Source organism: Tamandua tetradactyla, chromosome 15 (assembly GCF_023851605.1).
Source record: "Tamandua tetradactyla isolate mTamTet1 chromosome 15, mTamTet1.pri, whole genome shotgun sequence".
Taxonomy (NCBI): domain Eukaryota; kingdom Metazoa; phylum Chordata; class Mammalia; order Pilosa; family Myrmecophagidae; genus Tamandua; species Tamandua tetradactyla.
The window spans coordinates 79,727,811-79,754,512 of NC_135341.1; the positions used below are offsets into that span (position 1 = coordinate 79,727,811).

Below are 26,702 nucleotides of genomic sequence, written 5' to 3' on the forward strand. Positions count from 1 at the left end.
GATTTTGTTGAGTGAGTCAAGACATCATACCTGGACCAGTGAGGGGGGACAATTAAATGTTTTTATTTTATAAAGGCACTGTTAGTGTATTTATTATTATTATTATTATTATTATTACTTACAACTGAAAGCATTTCTAACTGGTACAGTCCTTTAAAAAGGAGATCAGAACAGAGTAATTGAGTTGGCTTATTCCTGAATGAAGACTAGGCAGCAGCTAATGAGCTGATAAAATGTACATATTAATATGAACGTGACCTCTTCCATACCCATAGACACTGAGGCCTGAAGACAGTCATGTATACCTCTAAATTAATTTGAGAAGAAGTAACATTTTATACAATCTAGTCTTTGCTTTTTGGAAGATAGTGTATTCTCCATTGTTCAAATCTTTTCTGAGATCTTTATACTTGTTGTCATATGGTCCCCACCGATTGTTAGGTTTATTCCTAGGAATTTTAGGTTTGGAGCTTTTGTCTCTCTTGAGATGTCCAAATTCCCTTGGGATCTGTGCCCTGCACTCTTCTCACCCCGCATAGTCCCTTGAACAGCTTCCCTGGCTCCTACTTCAAACTAGTTCTCGTGTATTTCCATCCTGGGTAAATACACTTTACCTCCTAGATACACAGACTTTTGCCTGGACTGTTTTTTTGGAGGTCATCCAACCCTGACTGAAGGAAAAGGTAACATTTGGAATCCAGTGAGCTCGAGGTTAAAACGTGTCATGTCAGCAATTGCCAAACAACAATACCTCAGATTAGGTCAAGAATTTGTGAAATGTTTGTGCCAAGTGAAATGTCAAAGCACAAAGTATGTGAAAGAAAAAAATCTCTGTGCCAGTCAAAATGTCACTCTGTCTTGCAGCAAGTAATTTATTCCTTTCTGTCTCTATCGCTGCTCTTGTTTCACATGTATTAATGTTGCCTCTAAATAATTGAAATTAATAGCAGCATTATCAGTGGTTAAGGGGAAAAACTAAAGAGCTAATTTAGAATCACTCAGTCAATTTGGGCTCATTTTGAAAGTGGTAATTGTTAACCCAACCTTAAATATAAGCCTGATTTTTCCAAAGCATTTACACTGCAGTCATTACTTGTTCGGTTAATTTTTATAATAAGTGTAAAGAAGTCATGAAAGATGATAGTAGAGATTAAACATGAAGAAAACAAAAATGCCTGCATCTGAATAATTACGAACAAGATAGAAATGCTATAGATAATATTATGAGGTCAAGGTAGCCCTCAACAAATGGAGGGCCAGTGACTTGTTGAGTTAATTGTGAAACAAAACTCCATGGTTAGGGTCTCCCCATTTTCCCACCATTTTTAACTTCTACATTGGCAGAATTTCCCAGAACATGACTCTTCTCTATGCCTTTTGCTTTCTCTGAGAGCAGCTTTCTGTTTCACAGCCATGGCTGACAGTGGGGACCTGGTCCTGCTCTGGATGCTACAGCTGCCTGGTTAATAAACCAAAAATACTTCTCTGTGGGCATCAGGACCAGAGGAGGGAGAGGAGAAGTGATGTGTGTGCCTGGAGCACAACATTTAAGGAGGCATTGGCTCTCGGGTACCAACTGAAGCTGCTCTTGCATGTCCCTGAGAGTGAGTGCCTCCTTAAATGTTGAGCCCTAGGTACCCCTAGTCCCAGCCCAGGCAGGGGTGCTGCTCCTGGAAGTAAAGAAAAGGACTTGAAAGTCAAGAAGAAGTCTGAATCTGAATCTTCTGGCAGTGATAACTGGGTTTGTAGCCAATTATATTAATTTCCCACATTAGAAATTCTACAACATGAATCTGAAGAGTCATAAGGAGCATGTACCGCTGAGACAAGAGAAACTCCTGAAAGTGAGGCCCAATTAAGGGCTCAGAATGGGCCCAACAGTGTGAAAGGACCTTGTAGGACCACCATGTTCCTCACATTTTCAGGAGCCCAGTTTTTATCAGTAGAGAGAAATGGTAAGGTTCAGGAAAAGTGGACAAGGTCCTCACAAATAATCCAGAATCCCAATTTATTAATTTACAGTCATAGATCTTTTCCTGTGGCAATATCCTTGTGTTCAATCTCATCCAGCCCCAGAGTCAGGGTACATGAAACAAAATATTAGACATCAGATGGCTGTAGGTGAGCAAGGAAAGAAAGCAAGCGGGTAGGTGGAGGTCAATAGCAGGGATATTTCATCCAGGCCAGGGAGAAGTCGTGCCTCACCCCAGAATACTCCTCCATATGTGTCATGGTTAGGGACAGGTGTCAACTTGGCCAAGTTGTGGTACCTGTTCATCTGATTGGGCAAGCGCTGGCCTGTCTGTTGCAATGAGGACATTTCATAGGATTAGGTCATGATCACGTCAGCTACATCCATAGCTGATTCCATTTGTAATCAGCCAAAGGGGAGTGTCTTCTGCAATTAGTGATGCTAAATCCAATCATGGGAAGCCTTTTAAGGAGGACTAAGAGGAGACAGGTTGCATTCCTGCTTTGGCTGGTGAGCCTCTCCTGTGGAGTTCATCCAGGCCATCCATCGGAGTCATCGGCTTCGCAGCCTGCCCTGTGGATTTTGGACTCTGCATTCCTACGGTCACGTGAGACACTTTCATAAATTTTATATTTGCAAGTGTTCCCTGTTGATTCTGTTTCTCTAGAGAACCCTAACTAATACATCTTGGTACCAGGAGTGGTTCTTAAGGAACAGAATCTTAAAAATGGGTTTTTATGAATGGTTTTCTACTCTGACTGGGCTCAGAGACACTAAGGACTCTGATTCCCATAATCAGAATGACACTCCCAATCCATGGACTGAGTTGGCAAAGGAGATAGTCAAAATATCATCATTCGATTCTCCTAATGCTTCGCTTGTACGAAGCCAGACTCTGGGGGATAATGTTTTTGACACCTTTACAGAGTTTTGTAGAAATAAGAGTTATAGAGATGTTGGTTGGTTGTTGTTAGATACACTGTCTACATTAAAGGGTGAAAGGGATGGGCTTAAGGCTTCAAACAAGAAGCTTAAGTGCCGTCTGAAAGATGTAGAAGTTTCTATGAGTATCCTGAAGGAAAATTTTATTTCCTGTAGCCGTAGACTTGAGATCTCTGAAAATCAGACTCAGAATCTTATTGTTAGAGTAGCAACTTTACAACGTAAACTGAAATCTCAGTCTTGCTTGGTGTCTGCCGTTAAAGTGAGGGCATTGATTGGAAAGGAGTGGGACCCTGAAAAATGGGATGGTGACATATGGATTGATAATGATGTTGGGGGTGAGGTTGAAACCCTAGACCATGCTGAGCCTTCTTTAGATAACCCTGTAATAGTCTGCCCTGAGGACATAGCTGCCCCACCTCCAGCCTGCCTTGAGGAATTGGCCACCCAACCTCCTCCTGAAGGGATTAGCCCTAGAGTTATTAATCCTGTTTCACCAGATGAAACTGCAAATGAAAGCCCTGAAGCAAATGGCTTGGAAGATATTTCTAATTCTTTTCATGACCCACCCCCACCACCCCTCATTTCTTCTAGACCTATAACTAGACTAAAGTCCCAACAGGCCCCTAAAGGTGAGGTACAAAGTATCACACATGAGGAGGTACGTTATACTCCAAAAGAACTGTGTGAGTTTTCCAATTTATATAGACAGAAATCAGGGGAATATGTGTGGCAATGGATTTTAAGAGTGTGGGATAATGGTGGGAGGAATATAAGGCTGGATCAGGCTGAATTTATTGATATGGGCCCACTAAGCAGAGATTCTGCATTCAATGTTATAGCTAGAGCAGTTAGAAAAGGTGTTAACAGCTTGTTTGGGTGGTTGGTTGAAACATGGATCAAAAGGTGGCCAACATTACCTGAGGTTGAAATGCCAGAACTGCCCTGGTATAATGTAGATGAGGGGATCCAGAGGCTTAGAGAGATTGGGATGTTAGAGTGGATTTATCATGCAAAGCCTGCTCTTACACCCCAGGAATGTCCAGAGGATGCACCTTTTACCAGAACAGTGAGAAATAAATTTGTGAGACTAGCACCATCATCCCTCAAGAGCTCTGTGGTTGCACTTCTCTGTAGGTCAGATATTACTGTAGGAACTGCTGTCACTGAGCTGGAATCCTTAAACACAATGGGGATGACAGGATCCCAAGTTGGCAGAAGCCAGGTGGCAGCACTTAATCACCAAAGACAGGGTAGACGTGGGTATTATAATAGACAACAAACTCAAAGGAGGCATCAAAATTATATGACACGCAGAGATTTGTGGCATTGGCTAGTAAATCATGGGGTGCCTAGAAATACAATAGAAGGGCAGCCTACTAAATTCTTGTTGGAGCTGTATAAACAAAAGAGTTCTAGGTCAAGGGAACAGAAGTCTAACCTGAATTACAAAAACACAGAGTCACGGCCCCTTAACCAATTTCCAGACTTGAAACAGTTTACAGACCCTGAGCCCCTTGAATGAAGGGGAGGCCAGGTCCCTATGGGGAAGAAACCTGTTACACTGCCACAAATTTATACTGTTAACCTTCCTCTAAGTCTTCCCCAAGGAGACCGACGGCCTTTTACCAGGGTAACTGTGCACTGGGGAAAAGGAAATGATCAGATATTTCGGGGATTATTAGACACTGGTTCAGAAGTGACATTAATTCCAGGGGACCCAAAACATCACTCTGGACCACCAGTCAGAGTGGGGGCTTATGGAGGCCAGGTGATCAATGGAGTTTTAGCTCAGGTCCATCTCACAGTGGGTCCAGTGGGCCCCTGGACCCATCCTGTAGTTATTTCCCCAGTTCCGGAATGTATAATTGGCATAGACATACTGAGCAACTGGCAGAATCCCCACGTTGGTTCTCTAACTCGTGCAGTGAGGGCTATTATGGTGGGAAAGGCCAAGTGGAAGCCACTAGAACTGCCCCTACCAAGCAAAATAGTAAATCAAAAGCAATACCGTATTCCTGGAGGGATTGCAGAGATTACTGCCACTCTTAAGGACTTGAAAGATGCAGGGGTGGTGATTCCCACCACATCCCCATTCAACTCTCCTATTTGGCCTGTGCAGAAAACAGATGGGTCTTGGAGAATGACAGTGGATTATCGTAATCTCAACCAGGTGGTAACTCCAATTGCAGCTGCTGTTCCAGATGTAGTATCATTGCTTGAGCAAATCAATACATCCCCTGGTACCTGGTATGCAGCTATTGATCTGGCAAATGCTTTTTTCTCAATAGCTATTAGTAAGGACCACCAGAAACAGTTTGCTTTCAGCTGGCAAGGTCAGCAATATACTTTCACTGTCCTACCTCAGGGGTATATCAACTCTCCTGCCCTATGTCATAATCTTGTTCGCAGAGACCTTGATCGTTTCTCCCTCCCACAAGACATCACAGTGGTCCATTATATTGATGATATCATGTTGATTGGACCTAGTGAGCAAGAAGTAGCAACTACTCTAGATTTACTGGTAAGGCATTTGCGTGTCAGAGGATGGGAGATAAATCCAACAAAAATACAGGGGCCTTCTACCTCAGTAAAATTTCTAGGTGTCCAGTGGTGTGGGGCATGTCGAGATATCCCTTCTAAGGTGAAGGATAAATTGCTGCATCTGGCCCCTCCCACAACCAAAAAAGAGGCACAACGCCTAGTGGGTCTTTTTGGATTTTGGCGACAACATATTCCTCATTTGGGTGTGCTACTCCGGCCCATTTATCGAGTGACCAGAAAAGCTGCTAATTTTGAGTGGGGACCTGAACAAGAGGAGGCTCTGCGACAGGTCCAGGCTGCTGTGCAAGCTGCTCTGCCACTTGGGCCATATGATCCAGCAGATCCAATGGTGCTGGAAGTGTCAGTGGCAAATAGAGATGCTGTCTGGAGCCTTTGGCAGGCCCCTATAGGAGAATCACAACGCAGACCCTTAGGATTTTGGAGCAAAGCCTTACCATCTGCTGCAGATAACTACTCTCCTTTTGAGAAACAGCTTTTGGCCTGCTACTGGGCCTTAGTAGAGACTGAACGCTTAACCATGGGCCACCAAGTTACCATGAGACCTGAGTTGCCTATCATGAGTTGGGTGTTGTCTGACCCACCAAGCCATAAAGTTGGGTGTGCACAGCAGCACTCTATTGTAAAGTGGAAATGGTATATACGAGATAGAGCCAGAGCAGGTCCTGAAGGCACAAGTAAGTTACATGAAGAAGTGGCACAAATGCCCATGGTTTCCACTCCTGCTGGCACATTACCTTCTCTTTCCCAGACCAGAGCTATGGCCTCTTGGGGAGTTCCTTACAGTGAATTGACTGAGGAAGAGAAAACTCGGGCCTGGTTTACAGATGGTTCAGCACGATATGCAGGTACCACCCGAAAGTGGACAGCTGCAGCATTACAACCCCTTTCTGGGGTGTCCTTGAAGGACAGTGGTGAGGGGAAATCCTCCCAGTGGGCAGAACTTCGAGCAGTGCACCTGGTTGTTCATTTTGCTTGGAAGGAAAACTGGCCAGAGGTGCGTTTGTATACTGACTCATGGGCTGTTGCTAATGGTTTGGCTGGATGGTCAGGGACTTGGAAAGACCATAATTGGAAAATTGGTGAGAAAGAGGTCTGGGGAAGAAGTATGTGGATAGACCTTTCTGAGTGGGCTAAAAACATGAAGATATTTGTGTCCCATGTGAATGCACACCAGAGGGTGACTTCAGCAGAGGAAGATTTTAATAATCAAGTGGATAAGATGACCCGTTCTATGGATACCAGTCAGCCTCTTTCCCCAGCAACTCCTGTTATTGCCCAATGGGCTCATGAACAAAGTGGTCATGGTGGTAGGGATGGAGGTTATGCATGGGCTCAGCAACATGGACTTCCACTCACCAAGGCTGACCTGGCTACAGCCACTGCTGAGTGCCCAATCTGCCAGCAGCAGAGACCCACACTCAGCCCCCGATATGGCACCATTCCCCGAGGTGACCAGCCAGCTACATGGTGGCAGGTTGATTACATTGGACCACTCCCTTCATGGAAGGGGCAGCGATTTGTTCTAACTGGAATAGACACATACTCTGGATATGGGTTTGCTTTCCCTGCACACAATGCTTCTGCCAAAACTACTATTCGTGGGCTTACAGAATGCCTTATCCATCGTCATGGTATTCCACATAGCATTGCTTCGGATCAAGGAACACACTTCACAGCAAATGAAGTGCGGGAATGGGCACATGCTCATGGAATTCTCTGGTCTTACCATGTTCCCCATCATCCAGAAGCTGCTGGATTGATAGAACGGTGGAATGGCCTTTTGAAAACTCAATTACGGTGCCAACTAGGTGGCAAAAACTTGAAAGGCTGGGGCAATGTTCTCCAGGAAGCTGTGTATGCTCTGAATCAGCGTCCACTGTATGGTGCTGTTTCTCCCATAGCCAGGATCCATGGGTCCAGGAACCAAGGGGTGGAAATGGGTGTGGTGCCACTCACTATTACTCCTAGTGATCCACTAGGAAAATTTTTGCTTCCTGTCCCTGCTACCCTGAGTTCTGCTGGTCTACAGGTTTTAGTTCCAAAACGGGGTGTGCTTTCTCCAGGAGAAACAACAGTGATACCACTGAACTGGAAGTTAAGATTGCCACCTGGCCACTTTGGGCTACTTATGCCTCTGGATCAACACACCAAGAAGGGGATTACATTATTGTCTGGGGTAATTGACCCTGACTATCAGAAGGAAGTAGGACTGCAACTACATAATGGAGGTAAAGAAGAGTTTTCTTGGAATATAGGAGATCCCCTGGGGCGTCTATTAGTACTACCATGCCCTGTGATTAAAATCAATGGAAAACTGCAACAACACAATCCAGGCAGGACCACTAATGGCTCTGAGACTTCAGGAATGAAGGTTTGGGTCACCCCACCAGGCAAAGAACCACAGCCAGCTGAAGTGCTTGCTGAGGGGAAAGGGAACATGGAATGGGTAGTGGAAGAAGGTAGTGATAAATATGAACTTCGACCACGTGATCAGTTACAGAAACGAGGATTGTAATGCTGTTTTGTTTGTGTTATACTATTTAAGTTGTAAGATATCAAGTTTAAGAATGAATGTTGCCCAAGGATTTGCACGCTATTCTGGAGAGATTTAATGTGTTTCCAGTTATATGCAGGACAGTTGAGTATTGTCAGGTAAAAGAAAAAAATGTGTGCTTATTTGTTTTCATTTGGAAATTAAGTATGGTCTAAGGTGATATATATATATATATATATATATATATATATATATATATATGTGCCAAGTTGACAAGGGGTGGACTGTCATGGTTAGGGACAGGTGTCAACTTGGCCAAGTTGTGGTACCTGTTCATCTGATTGGGCAAGCACTGGCCTGTCTGTTGCAATGAGGACATTTCATAGGATTAGGTCATGATCACGTCAGCTACATCCACAGCTGATTCCATTTGTAATCAGCCAAAGGGGAGTGTCTTCTGCAATTAGTGATGCTAAATCCAATCATGGGAAGCCTTTTAAGGAGGACTCAGAGGAGACAGGTTGCATTCCTGCTTTGGCTGGTGAGCCTCTCCTGTTGAGTTCATCCAGGCCATCCATTGGAGTCATCGGCTTCGCAGCCTGCCCTGTGGATTTTGGACTCTGCATTCCTATGGTCACGTGAGACACTTTCATAAATTTTATATTTGCAAGTGTTCCCTGTTGATTCTGTTTCTCTAGAGAACCCTAACTAATACAATATGTTTGCACTCTTTGAACAAATATAAATTATGCATTGACCATGCACTTTAGCAAACCCTGTTGAATCTCCCATCAGAATGAATCCTAAATCCAGTACTTCAGGCCACCTCCACGGTAATCATCTATTTCAAGTCACCATTCTCTTGCATGTGGATTAATGGGATAGTCCCCCTACCTGGTCTTGCTGATTCCACTCTCACCCCCCTACAGCCCAGTCTCTATCTAACAGCCTAGTCAGATCATTCTGTACCTCTACTTAAAACCCTCCATTGCCTTCCTAGCTAATAGAATAAAATCTTAAGTTCCTCTCTTGGGCTGGAAAGTCTATTGCTCTCTCCTCACCTCTCTGATCTCATTCCCCACCACCACCCATCTCACTCACTCCACTCACAGCTCCTCTTCCTTCTCCTGGGACATCCCAAGCATGTTTTTGCCTCAGGACCTTTGCATAACCCCCTCCTGCTTGAATGATTTCTTCCCTCATATGAATATGGCTCACTCCCTTACCATTCTCAGGTCTGTGCTAAAATGTCATCAGGGAGGCTTCCACAACCTCCCTGTCTAAATCATCCATCACTTTCCATCCTCTCAGCAAGATGCATTTTTCTTTAACCATCTGTCATATTTTCTGTTTCCCCCAGTAGAAGGTAAGTTCCATAAAATTTTACTATTTTTATTCACTGCCATATCTCCAGCATCTGGAACATTACCTGTAATGTTACCTGTAAATGCTCCATGTAATCTGTTGAATTAGATGTGACTATGGATAGGTTATGTAATAATTCTGGTCAGTAGAAAGGAGTATTCGTTGGTGACCCAGGACTTTTCCTTGGCCCAGATTAAATAGTCTTTCAAGACTGCTGATCTCCCTTTGTTTTCTGATGGACTAGATGAAGTGAGTGAGAGAAATAGAGGGATTGAGGTGAAACCAATTTTTGGCATTAGCAATTGAAAGAATGGAGTTCCATTTATGATAGGATGGAAACTATGGGAGGAGAAGGTTTGGGAGCTGCGAGCTGGAAATCACTAGGTCGTTTTTGGAAAAATTAAGTCTAAGCTATTTATTGGGTATGTGGAGATGTTAAGTAGGCAGTTAACATCTGTATGCCTACAGTTATAAGAAACTATAGATCAGGGGAGAAGTCAAGGCAGAGTATATAATTTGACAGCATATAGAAAGTATTGAAAGTCACAGAACTGTGTGAGATCACCTAAGGGTGAGTGTGATAATGAAGAGTAGAGCTCTGGGGCCTAAACCCTGGGACACTCCAGCAATTAGAATTCAAGGAGATGAGAAGACATCAGGGAAAGACATTTAGGGGATCCTTAGAGGATAGGAGAACAGGAGTACTACTTAAAGGAGGATAGGAGTCTAGGAGGATTTTTAAAATAAGGGAAATATTATAGAATATTTTATGCAATAGAAAAGATTCAATGAAAAGGTCCAGGAAATTAATGATGCAGGAGAGAAGAACAATTGCAGGAGTGAAATAACTTAGTAAGCAAGAAAGGCTGGATCCAGTGCAGAGGGGGTTCATCCGACATTAGATAGAAGCACAGTGCACAGAGTCTATGAGCACACAGGCCATATTGGTGGGAAGACGTGGTGGTAGGAACCTATAGAAGATTTTTTTTTCTTCTAGTTGCTTCTATTTTCTCAGTGAAATAACAGATGGGAGATGCCAGTGGGGTGGGAGAATCACTGGGAAGGTGGTCAAAGGACTATAATGGGCAGAGGTGAGACAGCGTGATGTTTAAAACTGCAGCAGTTTGGGGGGGGGGGACAGGCAATGAATTGGGGGGGAGGGGTGGGTGGCCATGGGAGTGGTGACTGAGATGGGAATGGAGACGAGACCACACATATGACAGGCCAGGGCACTGGATGATTGATCTTTCCCAATAAAACCTGGAGCTGACACTTGTGTAAATGATAATATTAGCTACTGTTCCCTGAGTGTCCCCCATGTGCCAGGCAATCTGCAATTCTTTCCTTTAAGCCTTACAATAACCCTACATCAAGAACTGAAGGTTGTCATCCTCCAATGGTGAAGTCAAGCTCACAACTAGCCCAGGGTAGCAGAGCAACATGGATGCAGGCTGTGAACTCAGGTCTTCTGACCCCACAGTTGGACTCTTTCCTTTGGCTTGCACCATTATGCTCTCTGATGGTTCATTTTATGAGTCAACTTGGCTGGGCTATGGAGTCCAGTTGTTTGGTCAAATACTGGCCTAGTTGTGACTGTCAAGGAATTATGCAAACAGGCTCAGCATCTACAATAAATTGACCTTAAGGAAAGGTAATTTTACTCTCCATAATATGAGTGGGCTTCATCCAATCAGTTGTCCATCTTAGAAGCAAGAACTGAGAGTTTCAAGAATGGAAAGGGATTCTGCTTCAAAACCAGTGGACTTTTTTCCCTGGCCTCCCTGACAGACTCTAGAGACTTCAACATCACTCTTCCCAGAGTTTCCTGCTTCCAAACTGACACAGATATTCAGATTTGCCAGCCCATACAATCACACGAGCCAATTCCTTATGATAAATCTCTTTATGTAAATACACACACACACACACACACACACACACACATTTAGATACATACAAATGTTGGTCCCACTTCTCTGGAGATCCCTGACACATTCCAATGGCATCACCTGCAAGCTTTAGTCCATGGCCACCAACTACAAGTGAGTTTGGCCCAAAAGTCTTGTTTCAACATTGAGCCTGAGATAGAAGTCTGATTCTAAGGTCGTATGTTTCAGCCTTCTGCAAAACAAGCCTCCTTTTTCCCTTCTAGTTGGTATCACCTTTGGGCATTGAAAACCATGAGAAGTAGGCAAGTCCAACCCCCAAAGCCTGTTTAGGTTTGTTTGCTTCATGGGGTGTCCTTGACAGCTCCCCACAGGAGGACAGTAGAAGACCCTTAGAAAATCCAGCAGGCCAGACCAGGGGACTTTGGCCATTCACCACATGGTAAGCCCACCTTCACCTCAGTGGGGCAGGGGTGGGGGGATGGGTAGAAAAGAATCACTGGAGTTCCTAGAGTGTGATATTTGAAGGTCAGGAATTTCTATCCCCAGAAGATAATTTATACTAGTTATAAGGGAAGAAAGTGGAGGTATGACAGTTTCTATGAAATTCATGTGTTATTTGATGCAGTCTAGAGAAATGTGCATGCTTTCTGTTTTGAAATATTTCTACTAGAGATAGAGGAATCCCACCTCTCAGTGACCCAAACAAGAAAAAGAACAGTTGCCATTGAGGGATATCATCACTGTTAATTATCTAGACCAGAGCTGCCCAAAAGAACTTCCTGCAATAAAAGAAATATTCTACTTTTGTGCCACATAATATATTAGCTAATATAGTTAGGGACTGAATTTTGTATTTTATTTAATTTCAATCAATTTAAATTTAAATTTAAGCCATATGCAGCTAGTGGCTACCATATGGGACAGCACAGACCTAGTAAATAAAATAGGAGGCCAGGCCACCTCCCCCCTCTGGACACAGTGACCAATTTCGTCACTGAGCCTTGCCGTGAAGACCCTTGCTTGGCTAGCTCCTCCTAAGAAAGGCTTTCTGCTGCTCCCAATGTCCAAACGAAAGACAGAAATCCCCTGCATTCATTTTCTATTGTTGCAACAAATTACCACAAACTTAGAAGCATAAACCAACGTAAATCTATTATCTCCCATTTCTGTAGACCAAAACTCAGGGTACAGAGTAGCTCAACCAGGTTCTCTGGTTTTGTGTCACAAGGTCCAAATCAAGGTGTCAGAAGGGCTATGCTCCTTCGTGGAGGCTCCAGGGAAGAATCTGCTTTCAAGCTTATTCAAGTTGTTGGCAGAATTCAGTTCCTTGCTGTTGTAGGACTAAGGTCTCCATTTGCTTGCTAACTCTCAGCTAGAGCTGCGTTTAGCTCCTAGAGGCCCCTCTCCAGGCCTTGCACATGACCCATCCATCTCAGAGCCAGCAACAGTACATGGAAAGCTCCTCATGCTAGGAATCTCTCCCATTTCCTCTGCTGCCCTCAGCCAGGCAAAAACTGCTTTTAAAGCCTCAAATAATTACATTGGTCCCACTCAGATAATCTCTGTAATTTAACATCAATTGATTAGTAAACTTAATTACATCTGCAAGTTCCTTCTACCACCTAATATGACATAATCACAGTGGTAACACCAGGGGACATAGATGAGGGAGGGCCATGAAAGAGGACCCCATACAAAATTAATTCAAAATGGTTTAAAGACTTAAATGTAAATGCCAGTAAACATAAAACTTCTAGAAGAAAATGCAGGGAAGCAGCTGCAAGATCTAATAATAGGAGGTAGCTTTTTAAACTTTATACCTAAAGCACAAGCAGCAAAGAAAAAATAGACAAAGGGGAACTCCTTAAGATGAACAGTTTCTGTGTCCCAAAGGACTTTGTCAAAAAGGTGACGAGGCAACCAGCTCAATGGGAGAAAATATTTGGAAACCGCATATTGAGTAAAGGTTTGATATAATGCAGACATAAATAAATCATACAGCTCAACAACAAAGAATAAAGAACCCAATTATAAAATGAGTGGAGGATATGAATAGACACTTTTCCGAAGAGTAAATAAAGATGGCTCTAAATCACATGAAGAGATTTTCATTAGTTATAAGGGAAATGCAAATCAAGACGACAATGAGATATCACCTCACACCTGTAAGAAGGCTGCTATTAACAAACACAAAACTACAAAAGTTGGAGAGGATGTGGAGAGATTGGAAAACTTATCCACTGCTGGTGGGAATGTGTAATGATTCAGCCTCTATAGAAAAGAGTTTGGCGATTCCTCAGAAAAATTAATGACCCAGCAATACCACTATTTGGTATATACCCAGAAAAGCTGAAAGTGGTGAGATGAACAAACATTTGCACCCCAATCTTCATAGCAGCACTATTCACAATTGACAAATGAGGGAAACAATCCAAGTGTCCATCAACAGACAAGTGGATGAACTAAATGTGGTATATACACACGATGGAATATTATGCAGCAGTGAGATGAAATGAGGTCCCGAGGTATATGACAACGTGGATGAGCCTTGAGAACATAATGCTGAATGAATTAAGTCAGATTCAAAAGGACAGATACTGTAGATTTCATTATTATAATTCTAGAAAAGGTAATTTCAGAGGATACAGTGTAGAATATAGCAGACCAAGAGGAACATAGAAGCTAGAGATAGGGTGGGGGGTGGGAGGGAGGGCAAACCAATGAGGTTGAACCTAAATGCAAGGGAACAGATAGAAGTGATGGTAACTCATTAGCAGGGTTATAAGTAACATTGCCACATTGAAGGTTAATATGATTGAAAGGGAATGTAAGGTGCCATGTATCCCACTGATGAAATCTAAAATTTTAAATAAGTTCTCACATTAACGATTTCAAAGGTTTGATAGTGAACAAAGAGTCAAAATAGAGGGGTATGGGGGGGGACTAAAAATGCATACAGTGGCCAATAGCTAACAGTAAGACATCAGTAGTACCACAGCAATACCAGGGGGAACTAATTGAGAGAGAGCGACAAGTGATAAGGGGTAGTTTTAATTTGATAGTTAGTGATGCTGTGTTTGTCAGTTTTGTCACTAAGGACCAATGAAAATTCTCTAAAATCAAGAGTATTGCTAAATGTACAACCAAGTGAGGACACTGTAAGACATGGTTTGGTCCTTTTGGACATTATCCATAATGTCCAATAGCTAGAGAGAGTTGAAGGGTATAATGACTAAGAATCAGAATGACGAACTGTGATAATATGATGGAATATGAAGGATTTCGAGAGGCATGCAATGAACTGAATAAACCTTGGGCACAATGTGCTGTGCAAAATAAGCCAGAAACCAAAGAACAGATATGCTGAGGTCTCTTTCAGAAAATACTTGGAAGAAAATTGGGGCCTAGATTGTAAACCCTTAGAGCAGCCACACTTAGTCTGAAGTTGTAAGTGTACTTCTAGATTCTGAGACACTGAGCTTTATGTGTATCAGCTGGTATTTCCCTGGAACTTTGAATAATTGTGACACCTAAGACCCAGAAATGGAATGTTGCAGCCCTGAAAGTGAGCATAGCTAAATATAACAACAGTCAAAGTAACTGAAAAACAAATCAGGCCTCAACAGAGTTAAAAAAGGAAGCCAATCTGGTTGGGTCGAAGGTAAATCAGGACACAGGGTAAAAGATGGTAGTGTATGTGCTCTAGATCTCCATCTACTATATAAGACCAAAGGCAGAGAGGTTTATTTTGTCTAGAACCTAAATTTTTGGTAACACATAATCTAAATCAACCTGTATGGATAGCTCATTTAAACAACCCAAACTCCCGGAGTCCAGAACAGGAGCAAGGCCTTGTAATTCTGTATAACTTAATGCAATACATCTCAGACTATGGTGGGCTGATAATTAAAAAGTATTGTAGATACTTGACCCTTGAGGGTCCGAAGGAAAAGAAAAAAAAAAATTAAACTTTCCCACCCTCTCAACCACTGGGAACTTCCAAGAAAATAAGTCAAGCCCTTCATTTTGAGGCTTGCCCTTATTTAACTTATTTCTATAGCGCAGAAGCTAAGACTACCCATAGCAAAGCCTAAGAGTTGCATCCAGGGAACGTTCTTGTTGCTCAGATGTGGCCTCTCTCTCTGTAAGCCCAGTTATGCAAAGGAAAATCATTACTCTCCCTCCTTTGCGGGACATGACATTCAGGGGTGAAAATCCCCACATGGGGAAAGACTTCCAGGACGAATCTGGACAAAGCCTCCTGACCAAAAGCGGTAAAATAAGTGTAATAAAATAAGGTATCCATGGCAAAGAGAGATAAAATACAGTCAAGAGGCTATTCTTATGAAAGCTTCAGTTAGATAGTGATAATTGCCATGGTTTGCTAAACCCCAACCAACATCACTCCTGTTGACTTTTATGTACTGTTTGCTTTCCTGGAACCTATAATTCCCAGAGTGTTCCTAGACCACATGAATCCTGAAACCCAGAGGGACCAGGTTATCCAAGATTATGGATTGTTTACATTATCCTATCCTTTAGGGTTAACGCCCCTTCTCAACACGAAAAAGTCAGAGTGGGCATTGCCTAAAGATCCCTATAGATTAGGAGAGGGATAAGAAGAGAAGGAGGAGGTGTAACAGAGAAAATAGGATTGAACAAATGAGTGTGACTACTGAATCACTATATTAATATCCCTTCTACCCTCCAGTGTTTTGGAGCAGCAAGAAGGAAAAATCTGAGATGGTAGAATGATAGCCCATGGACAAACTCTGGGATGTGTTCTGTAATACTTGTTGAAGTGTGCTTTAAAATTATTGCTTTTTCTTTCTTTGAATATATGTTATATTTTATAATTAAAAAAACTGAAAAAAAATAAATTTAGACTTACACAAAAAAAGACAGGGTGAGTGCCAAAAGTCCATTTATCACACCCTGTGGTAGATTTGATTTATGCACCCCAGGAACAGCATGTTCTTCTTTTTAATCCACATTCCTGTGGATTATGAATAAGACCTTGTGGAAATGTTACTTTTAGTTAAGATATGGCCAACTGAATCTGGGTGGGCCTTAATTCATCCTCTTTATAACCTATATTATCAAGAGAATCTGGATATCATAGAACCTAGAAAGGAGAGGACATTGTCAGGTGATGGAAGGTAGTCAAGCCAGTGAAGCCCAAGAATTGCCAGCAGCCAACATCAAAACACTACAGTCTTCAGGGAGAAAGCAAACCTTGCCCATATCTTGATTTTGAACTTCTGATAGCCTCAAAACCATGCTCCCATAAATTCCAGTTGTTTAAGCCAACCCATTGTGTGGTAGTTGTCATAGCAGCCTGGTAAACTAAGACACACCCCTATAGGAGAGGATGGAAAAATCAGTGAGGCAATAGCCAGCAATTAGTGCTTTCTTGAGTGGAAAGCAAAAACAGCTTGTTGAAAAACTTAAATTTATTTTAGAAAAAATATTTTGACCACTTCCTGTCTCTAGTAGTCCTGAGTCCTTTGTCTCACTTCATCATTACAAGAAATACACAAAGTGGTAGCCATCCCTATACATGTCAGGTTACACTCCCCAGAGGGTCTTAGCCTTCAGTGGTAGTTTCAGAAAAGGAAGCTGCTATACCACTTTGGTGGTCCTTGCTCATCACAGGAGAACCTACGAGCAATTTCCAGCACTCTTCTGGTTTTGCCAGGCTGGGTTAGATATTAAGTCCTGATAAGGACAACAGGGCCTGGAGGCTGTTAATTAATGAACAAGCCTTATAGGCAAACTAAGCTACTGTGCTTCAGTTAGCAAATTCCAGTAAGAAAATGAAGTAAATGGAAAAATACTTCCTTCTAATTAGGTGTCAGAAAGACACTTGAGTTATCAAGTCTTAAACAAAGAACTGTTTTGTGTCTGTCCTCCTCCTGGAAGAAAGGGAGGAAGAGCTCCTTTGAAGAAGAAAGGAGTTCAGAGTGAGAGAGCTGGGGGAGGACCAGGCTGTTTTCACTGGAACAAAAATAAATAAAGGGGAAGCCGATGCATTTTCCGAGAGTAAGCATGCAAGTGAGTAGTCTTGGAAGTTCTCCAGAAGGAAGTCAGCTCAGAGAACTCAATGCTGAGGACCTGTTAGAACAAACGACTAGGCTGGGAAGTCACCACGCTACTCCAAACCGCCTGCAGCTCTCTACTTAGTCCTCTCTCCCTCTTCTGTGCATTGTGTCAGTAACCACTTACAATGTGCCTGTAGTTTAAGCCCCATTCCAGGCTGCGGGACATATCTGTCTTTTGACAGGGGCAATAAAAATGTGGAGAGGTAAAGAAAACCTTTTACCCAGCTGACTCCAGACTTTCTCTTAGAGAAGGAACTATCTTGTCTAGGAAAATACCATGATAAACCAGGTGGGAGTAGAGATTGAACCCCAGGAACAAGGTCAGCAGGGGTTAACAAAGGAGCAGTTAAACTTCTCTGCTTAAAAAATAATAAGGGACATGGAGTGGGGCAGAGAGAAGGGGAGAGTAAGGATATGGGGCAGAGAGGAAAGAAGGAAAGAGACGGGTAACATGTTAGGAGTCGGCAGAAATGGCAAAGGGGACTTTTAAGAACGGGGTCATGTGATATTTTTCATATCGTCCTCTGTTTAGTGCTGTTCTGCAGCCCCTATTACTAGTAAAAGTTCTGCGACATGCTGTGGTCTCCTGTGAGTGCTGCTTTAGGAGGAAACCCAGGAGAATGAGTTGTGTCTCATGATTCTGTCCATGTTGGGGAGAAGTGCCCAGCCAAAGTCGGGAATCATAGGAGGAGTGACCAGGAAAACTGTCAACCTACACGGTTTTTCATAAACCTGCGGAAGACACTGTATTTCCCCCAAGACAGGGCCTGAGCCAACCTTAGCAGATATTAAGGTACAGGATGACCACAGCTAACATCTAAGTAACATATATTAGATCGGCCCACTCACTGATTCAGCATTGTTGTTATCTTGTCGCCTTTACTGTCTTGATTTAATATCACAGTTTTCCAACCACCTGAGTTTATTTTTTTTTCCTCTTGGGCTATGTTCGCAGCTTCATATCTAAATCTGCAGTGACTGGCCTTCTACCCCACATAGGGGTGAGGTGTGGTCACCCCAGTGGTGGGAAGCTACTGCTAGGAGGGCCCACTGCTCTGATGATGAAGACACTTGAGTGCAGCTTTATTTTATGGTCACCAGGTTAGGCTGGTTTGGCCAAGTTTAGTTACTGAATTCTCATCTCTCCTGGACCTGAGGACTCTGTGGCTAAGGTCCAATGTCTCCAGGGGGACATCAAGGGATGAGGACATTCACCAACAATGAGGGAAAGTTTGGCCAATTGATCAGGACCTGGGCCTAGATGCATTTCTCCAGTAGGCCTGGGAACATGTATAAGTCACTTCCTTTTGATTTAGGTGTAACAGTTCTTCCCTTTTTACATGAAGCTAGCTTGTGCAGAAGCACAAACAACCTTACAACTGTGTGGTACCCTTTGGAGCCCTAGGCAGAGACCTCTCATTGCTGACTAGACCAAAAAGGGTGGGCTGCACCTAGCCTCTAATAACTACCTGGCACCCTCCCTATGTGGGCTTAGGAACCCCTTCCCTGCACCAGAAGCCCAGACAGACTCTCTGGACTAATTAATACTACATTATCCACCTTTCCACCATTGGCATGTTTGCATGTACCCTAAAATGTCAGCTTCTCTGATGACCTGTCTTTTCTGTTGCCATCACCTCCATATTCCCCTGATTTACCCTCCCACTTCTTCCCTTCCCCGACCCCAACCCTCTCTGCTGACCCTCTGGAGCCTTCTTCCCTTCGTAAATTCCCTCCCCTACATCATAAGACTCTTCCAGTTGGGCTCCTTGCCATCTCTCAACAGCCTTTCCTGCAGCCCCCTGGGAGTAAGGACACTTATCCTTCTACTCTCCACACACCCCAGGGCTATCTGGGAAAAGGAGCCTATTTATTCTTTAGGCTCCACATGACCACATCTAAACTCTTCTTCATTCCCTTATAAAAACCCTCTACTCTTTTCTGTGGCCACTGTTATCTATCCCTCTTTGTCCGCTTACTCCATGTTCACTAGATGTCAGTCTAAGCTCTCTTCCCCAAGTCCTGCCAAGGTTATGGGCGACCTCCACCTCCTCCCCTTATAACCAGCCATTCCTGTGGCTTTGCTCTAGACCTGATCAGTACCCAGAACTATTTCAACTCTGAAAACTTAAATTCTGATATCCCACCAAAAGCCATGACCATACAATATCAACTTTATTGGAGTTTGTAGCCTGAGACCTGCCCTACAGACTTCAAATTTGCTCTTCCCCTGGCTCACGTGGGCCAATTATCTGTCAAACCCTGACCACATAACAGCTCCTCTTCTGCCCCATAACCTTCTTAGGGCTAGGCAGCTCATAAAATATACAGAGAAGGGATTTGAGGGGAAATAAAGTGGCTCCCTCTGATATCTTAGTGCAATTGTTGCAAGGACTCTATTCTATAGTAATTATCAACAGCAACATTAATGCTTTTGATAATTTATATACCTGAAAGCATTCTTAAAATATATATCCATATATAGAATTGTTATTAATTAGATGTGTTGCATGGACAAATGATAGAGATTTGTTTAAAAAAGAAGCAGGATTAAGTTACATCTTTGAATTTGATATCCAATAAATGGAAACAAACAAACACACACAAAAAAAACATGACCAATCTATTTTCCAGATCTCTCTTTTAAGGGAAACAAACAAATAAAACCCACTTTTTTTTAAGCACATTGAGAGCACTAGTCCATGGATCCCTGATTTTTTCCTAATCCATCTCCAATCTGCCTTCACTATCACACATACTTAGGCCCTATGTGCTCCCCATTAAGCCGTTATTTTGCCATTATCCTTTACTGACCCAATTGGGGTTAGAAATATCTGAAAACAGGCAAGTATATTTATAAGTGAAACACTAAAACCATTTACAGTGCTTTTATATAAAAAAAACATTAATAAAATAACTCTCCTACTAGTGTTGACATTATCCAGATAATCTTAAGGCTTTCCACTAGGTCCTGGCTAATGCTTAATGATTCTGTTAGTCTGAGCAAAAGCACATCATTTACCCACAGGTAAATTATGCTTGGATTCAGAGAGACCCTAAGATGCTAACATGACCTCCAAGTTGTATTTGGAGTAACATTGGAAGAGTGGAACTGGTAGGATCTTTTCCAGGAATCATTTAAAACTTTATTATCCAACAAATATTTCTTCTCTCAGCACTGTCCTGATGCCTTGTCATTTTAAGAAATCATCATATATCTTCAGAGAATTATCTTGTATCTATTGCAGTTTACCTCTCCAAACTTCATATATCACTTATCCTTTTTTTATCATAATGGAGAAATACATCTTAAAGTCAAACTATAAAAAGTCACTTATCACCAATATTCTTGGGCACTAACCTTCAAATCAAATCTCTGCAGGAAGCCCTGGTTATTACAAGTAGGCCTTACCCTTTGGATGGCAGGCACCATTTTCCTCTTCCTTCTCCTTTTTGAGCCATGCCTTTCTAGAGTTGAGGCCAGGATCTTATGAGAAGAAAGCCATCAATATGTGCATCCAGCAAAAAGTTACAAAAATGGTTGTTTGGAAATAATAAAAAGGGAATAGGAATGTAGTTCAAAAAGACCAGAGATGAGGGGAAAGTTCAGCGCAAAAAGAATCAACAGTTATAGACAAAAATGTGAGCCACAGGCAGCAGGCTCAGTCCATTTACAGGCCAGGGATTGAGGGGTCACAGGAAGAGGCCACTCAGAGAACTGGTGTACACAGAGTGCAGGGTTCATTGAGGCCTTATGTTCACCAAGGAGCAGGAACATCAAGGCACCAGGCAGGCCCCGTGCACCTGGCTGACATTACAGGGCTGGACTCTTTCCTACCCCTATCCCCCACCCAACACATCATCTGAGATGCCAGTGACCTGGGCACCCAGATACACGAGGATATACCTTCTCCCTGCTGGAGGATGGCTACAAGAAGCCTGGAACTCGGCACTCTCCCCCTCTCCCCAACACCCCCAACACACAAAGGCTTAAAAGCAATACAAATACCTATTTCCAAATGCTACTGATTTGTGGGACAGAAAATCTTGATTTGCCAGTCTTTCCTCGAAAGAGACAGAGTTAAGTGCAGGTAACTGAGCTTTGATGGTACATTTAGGGAGATGGCTAAAAATATTTCATTCATTCATTTTTCAAGGATTTACTGAAAACCTAATATGTCCTAAATGCAGAGCTAGGTACTGAAGAAACAAAGATAAATGTGACAAGGACAAATATGCTGATATATATGTCCCAGCCTCTCCCCACTCCTTATATCCCAACACTCCCCACCCTTTTACAAAGGTTTCTGTCATCATACTCCACTTGGGGGCTTTGTTGGGCTAATCAAGAGCATGGGTGAAAAAGAATATTGAAAGAAATCAAGTAAGACCCTATGCAAAGAATTGAGCCAGGGGTGGCGGGAGGAGGGGTGAAAGCTAAAATCAGGAAGAGAGGGAAAGATGAGGAGGTATGGAGTGGAAGAAGAAGAGAAGGAGAGAGAGAATGAGAACAGTGAGTGAAGCTGGGATTCCAGGCAATGAGAAATTGTGAGCAGGGGCCATCGAGTGAACTTGGGCAGACAATTAGTGAAGGCGGCCTGAACAACACTAGTTGTGTGTGTGATTTCCGCCCAGCATCTCTTGGAGACCATTAAGCTTCTTTGCTTTTGGAATTGTATTTTACTTTTGGATGCCACACAATGATAAAAGAAACTGGCCACAATGTGGCCTGACTCTTTGGGGACTACAGAATAAGGCATGATCCCTGCCCTCTAGCCACTCAGAGTGCAATGGGAAAATTGGACATTTAACACAAAATAATGCAATAAAGCATTGCCGGTGCTGTGACAGGCATAAGTATAGGGCATGGGGTTGGCAAATGAGGGAGAGGTTGTAATCCAGAAATCCAGGATTTAAGAGGTGATTTTGATTAGTGAATCATATTCCTTTTTGCTTTCTGGGATATGGGAATAGACAGAGGGGAATATCTGAAATCTCCAAACTATAATTCAGCTGTCCTGATATCTGAAATGATTGTAAAGGCCCTTATCTTGTGCCTTTGTGACTGTAAGAGCTGTTGCTCCCTTTATCTGGTCATTTTCTTGTAGGGCAAAGGCCTAATGCTAATGAAGAATTTGAAGTCAGACATTAACTAGCTTCAGCCCTGGACATTTGTAAAAGCATATCAGCTAGATTCTGCTATTGAATGATAACCTGTCTCACTTCCTTTTGGCTTACACCTTTAGTACTGAAGTGATAGCTCTGCCTCCCCTCTTTTCAATTATGTTCACCTATTGAAATAACAACACTGTCTCCTTTTCTGCTTTGAACTTGCTATTTGAAATGACCTCATCTCCCTTGCTAAAAACCTTGAACCCCCTAAACTTGGAGAGAAAGATTTTGGGGCCGCTAGGCCATCTGCTCTCCTACTATGCGCTTAGCAATGAACTCTTTCTCTCTCTGAAACCCTGGTGTCTCAGGAACTGATTATTGAGCATGTCAGGTGAAAGGATCCATTGCCTTTGTCCAGTAACAAGGTCACCCCACCTACCTGTAGGTCAAGGATAGCCAGGTGTTCTCTCAGCATTAAGACCAGAAGAATTCAGGAGGGGGATTTTTTAGCTTCCAAACCAGTTTCCAAAAGCAACCAACCAATGCATTCATCCTAGACAGGAAGAAGCAGAAAATCAAAATTCCCTCCTCAAATTGGTCAAAATCCTGTCCCTCTAAGGTTCCCCTGAGTGTCAGGCAACAACCCACTTGGACTAATGAGGACTCCATTTCTTTTTTCTACTTAGAGTTTCCTGAGCAGGGTGTGTCTTCTTTTCTACTCCAGGATCACCTAAACAAAGGAAAATGTATGAAGACTGAGGGCTGATGTTAGCACAAGAGAACTTTGTACCAAATCATGTAAGCGAAGAAAGGGGGAAATGGGTGAATGTTACATGAAGCCTGAAATAATAAAAGTGAAGCACAAAGTCTGCCTCGGAGCGTCTGCAATATTATAGCTGAGGTTTGCATTGCGTTTGCTATCCCCAGGCAAAGGGAGGACCTAGAGTTTCCAAGCAGGACTGAAGCAATCACTTTGCTGGTATGTGCCAGCCAAACGACTCACTCCCAAACCTGTTTAATATGAAACAGCATTAGAGACTGGATATAGCCTCAGGGAGATCAGCTGCTAACCAGCTCAGATTATAGCTGGAATATCTCAAATTCAGCCACTTAAAGTGTCTCTGCCCATGTCTTCAGTGCACACAACACCATGTACAGGAAAGGGACAGTCTTTGAAGTCAAAATATCAAGATTCTGGTTTCCAGGCTGCAGCAGCCACCACGTGATTTCAGTTAGTCTCGTCTGAGAAATGAGGCTAATGCCTTGATCATAATATGGGACTTTCCCTTCCTACCCCTGTGGTAGTTTGGGGGATCGAATGAGAAATAAGAAAATTAAGTGACATGATACAAATGCTAAAGAGCTATATACACACAAGTATCATAAATCTTCTTTTAGACTTTCATTGGTACTAGAGGGAATTTCTTTAAATTGTAGGAGTGAGGAAATTAACCCAAGAATTTTGCTTCTCATACTTGAATGTCGACAGCATTGAAAGACCCAATTTAGGCCGTTATGATGGACTTCTGTCATCCTGGGCATTAAGTTGGAGCCTTTTCAAAGAGAAAATTAGAGCTCCCCTTTTCAGTGTTTTCTGGGGCTAATTAAACCAGCTCTGATATTTTCCATCAAAAACTTTAAAGAGACCGTGTTTGGGAAACTCATGCAACTATTTCTCCCACCTACAATTACGTTAGCAAGCAAATAAGAAAGAGGATCTTACTTTCTAAAATTTCTTTCTTTTTTTTTTTTCTATCCCCATCTCTATTTCCCTGAGGGACTAGGATGATTCAGATGAGGGTGGATGGGTGACTGAGGCACTTGCCCCAGATGCAAAATTTAAGGGTGTGCCAAAAAACTCATTAATCAAAATCAATCATATTTTAACGTAATATAAAAAAAATGAATGCCAAAAAAGCCATGATAAGCAAAATATAAGAAATGTAAGTGCAAATCAGTAGCAATGCTATGCTGAGACATATTGAACCCCGAGCGGAAGGAAAAGTCAGTAATACTGATCCTACCTTTAACATTTTAGTATTTTGTTCCTCATGGATTTTTGCATTAATTGTCACATATCATAAGTAGCAATTTTTTTCTCTCTTAGCGGCACCTAAAATTTGTCTGCCTTACTGTAGATGAGATCTACATTTGGTTAAATGCTTTCCATGTGGTATGTGGTATGTTAAACAAGAAAAACTCCTAGCAATCAAAACGCAGCTTGACTTAGTCTCCCACAGTTTCCTTTTTTTTCTTTTCTTTTTTTATTTTAACATTTTTTAAATTGTGAAATATAACACGTATATAAAAAAGCAATAAATTTCCAAGTACATTTTAACAAGAACAGATTTTAGAGTTTGGTATGGGTTACAGTTCCACAATTTTTCATTTTTTCTTCCAGCTGCTCCAAGACACTGGAGACCAACAGAAATATCAATATAATGATTCATCAATCATACTCATTTGTTAATGTATAACTTCTTCCATTATACATTATAATGTAATGTATAAATACCTTTTCTGTATAACCCCACCATCACCTTTGATCTTTCTCCCACTCCTTAGGGGTATTTGGGCTGTGCCCATTCTAACTTTTTCATGTTGGAAGGGGCTATAGATCATATGGGATGAGGGATGGAATTATCTGATATTCTGGAGAGGCTGGCCCCTCTGCATTCCAGGACCTATCTGGTCCAGAGACCCATCTGGTGGTTGTAGGTTCCTGGACAGTTACTCCAGGGCATGAAAACTTTATAGAATCTTATATAATGCTCTAGGTATTCTTTAGGATTAGCAGAAATGGCCCTGGTTGGGGTTTGGCAAGCCATGATAGGTAGCAATGTCCAACTGAGGCATGCCCAAGAATGACCTCCAGTGTAGCTTTTCAACTCTATTTGAATTCTTTTAGCCACTGACACCGTAACTTGTTACACTTCTTTTCCCCCTTTTGGTCAGGAAGGCATTGCTGATCCCATGGTGCCAGGCTCATCCCTGGCGTCATCTCCCACATCACCTGGGAGATTTCCACCCCTTGATGTTGTGTCCCATGTAGGGGGGAGGGCAATGATTCACTTGCAGAGTTGGGCTTAGAGAGAGTGAGGCCACATCTGAGCAACAAAAGAGCTCTCCAGGAGCAACTCTTAAGCATACCTATAGGTAGGCAAAGCTTCTCCGCTACAAACGTAAGTCTCACAGGAGCAAGCTTCAAGATCAAGGGCTTGGCCTATTGATCTGGGTGTCACCAATGTTTGATACAGTATCCAAGGTTTCCCTGGTCCCACAGTTTCTTGCAGCATTTCTTCAGTGGAAGTCACCTTTCCTGCTCCTGAACAAAATTTCTATGCACCCCATTGATTTTCTGCTCACTCCTTAAATAATGGAGAAGTCTCACAGTCATTTTAAGTCTCAAAGATAGTATCAATTTAGCAATTAGACTTTTGTAATAACCAAAAGTCACAAGTTCACTTAATGGTAAATCTCCCCTTCATCAGCTCCAGCCTGGAAACCTGCTGTGGAAAAGGGAGGTAGGTCCTTCTGCTCTCTCTCTCTCTGCTGCCTCACCTGATTCCTGCTGTTTATTCTCCCCCCAAAATAGGGGCTTGTCAGGGAAGCCCCCCAAAACAGGGACTTGGCAGAGAAACCAGTTCTTACCTGGCTTCACATTCCCTAGGCAGGAAAGATGGCTAAAGGAGATTCTTCTTCTCGTGGGCACACCTTCATTGGCTCGTCAGAGCTTTCCTCTCCCCTCAAGCTGTAATATTTATCCCATCTGAGTGGTGGAAACATGGATGTTTCTTATATAATTAACTGTACTTTTCTGTATGCTTTATATATTCTAAAATTTAGTATTCTTTTTTAAAGAACCATGATAGAAAACAAGGTTGGGGGCAGGGAGAGATCCTAACTGCATGAAAACAGCTCCTGTTGGATGGAAACTTGCGCTCACTTGCTCTCTCTCTCTCTCACTCTTTCTCTCTCTTACTGTCAGGTTTTCTGCTTTTCCTGGTGCTCATTTTTAGCACCTTCATAGACCTATACAAATAAAAGTTTGTCTAGATTGAGATAAACTTACTTACCCTGTCAGATGCTAATTTATTTCTTACTCCTTCTGAATAAGCAAAGCAATACCACACTGGTTTCTAATTTCTTCAAGAATAAATAAGTTACATTGTACTCTCTGTTTCCAGGCATTGGGATAGAAGAGAAGACATTGCAGGGGCTAAATAGCTGTCTCCACTAGAAGATTGCCTTCACTGTTGGGC

General features: G+C 42.5%; 1 long non-coding RNA gene across 1 annotated transcript in view; it reads right to left on the reverse strand.

Moving 5' to 3' along the window:
* Positions 1-26,702, reverse strand: part of LOC143657614 (uncharacterized) — a 94,933-nt gene that overhangs the window by 48,435 nt on the left and 19,796 nt on the right. The window contains exon 2 of the long non-coding RNA XR_013162921.1: positions 22,880-22,993. This is a non-coding gene — a long non-coding RNA (uncharacterized LOC143657614). The remainder of the gene's footprint in view (positions 1-22,879; positions 22,994-26,702) is intronic.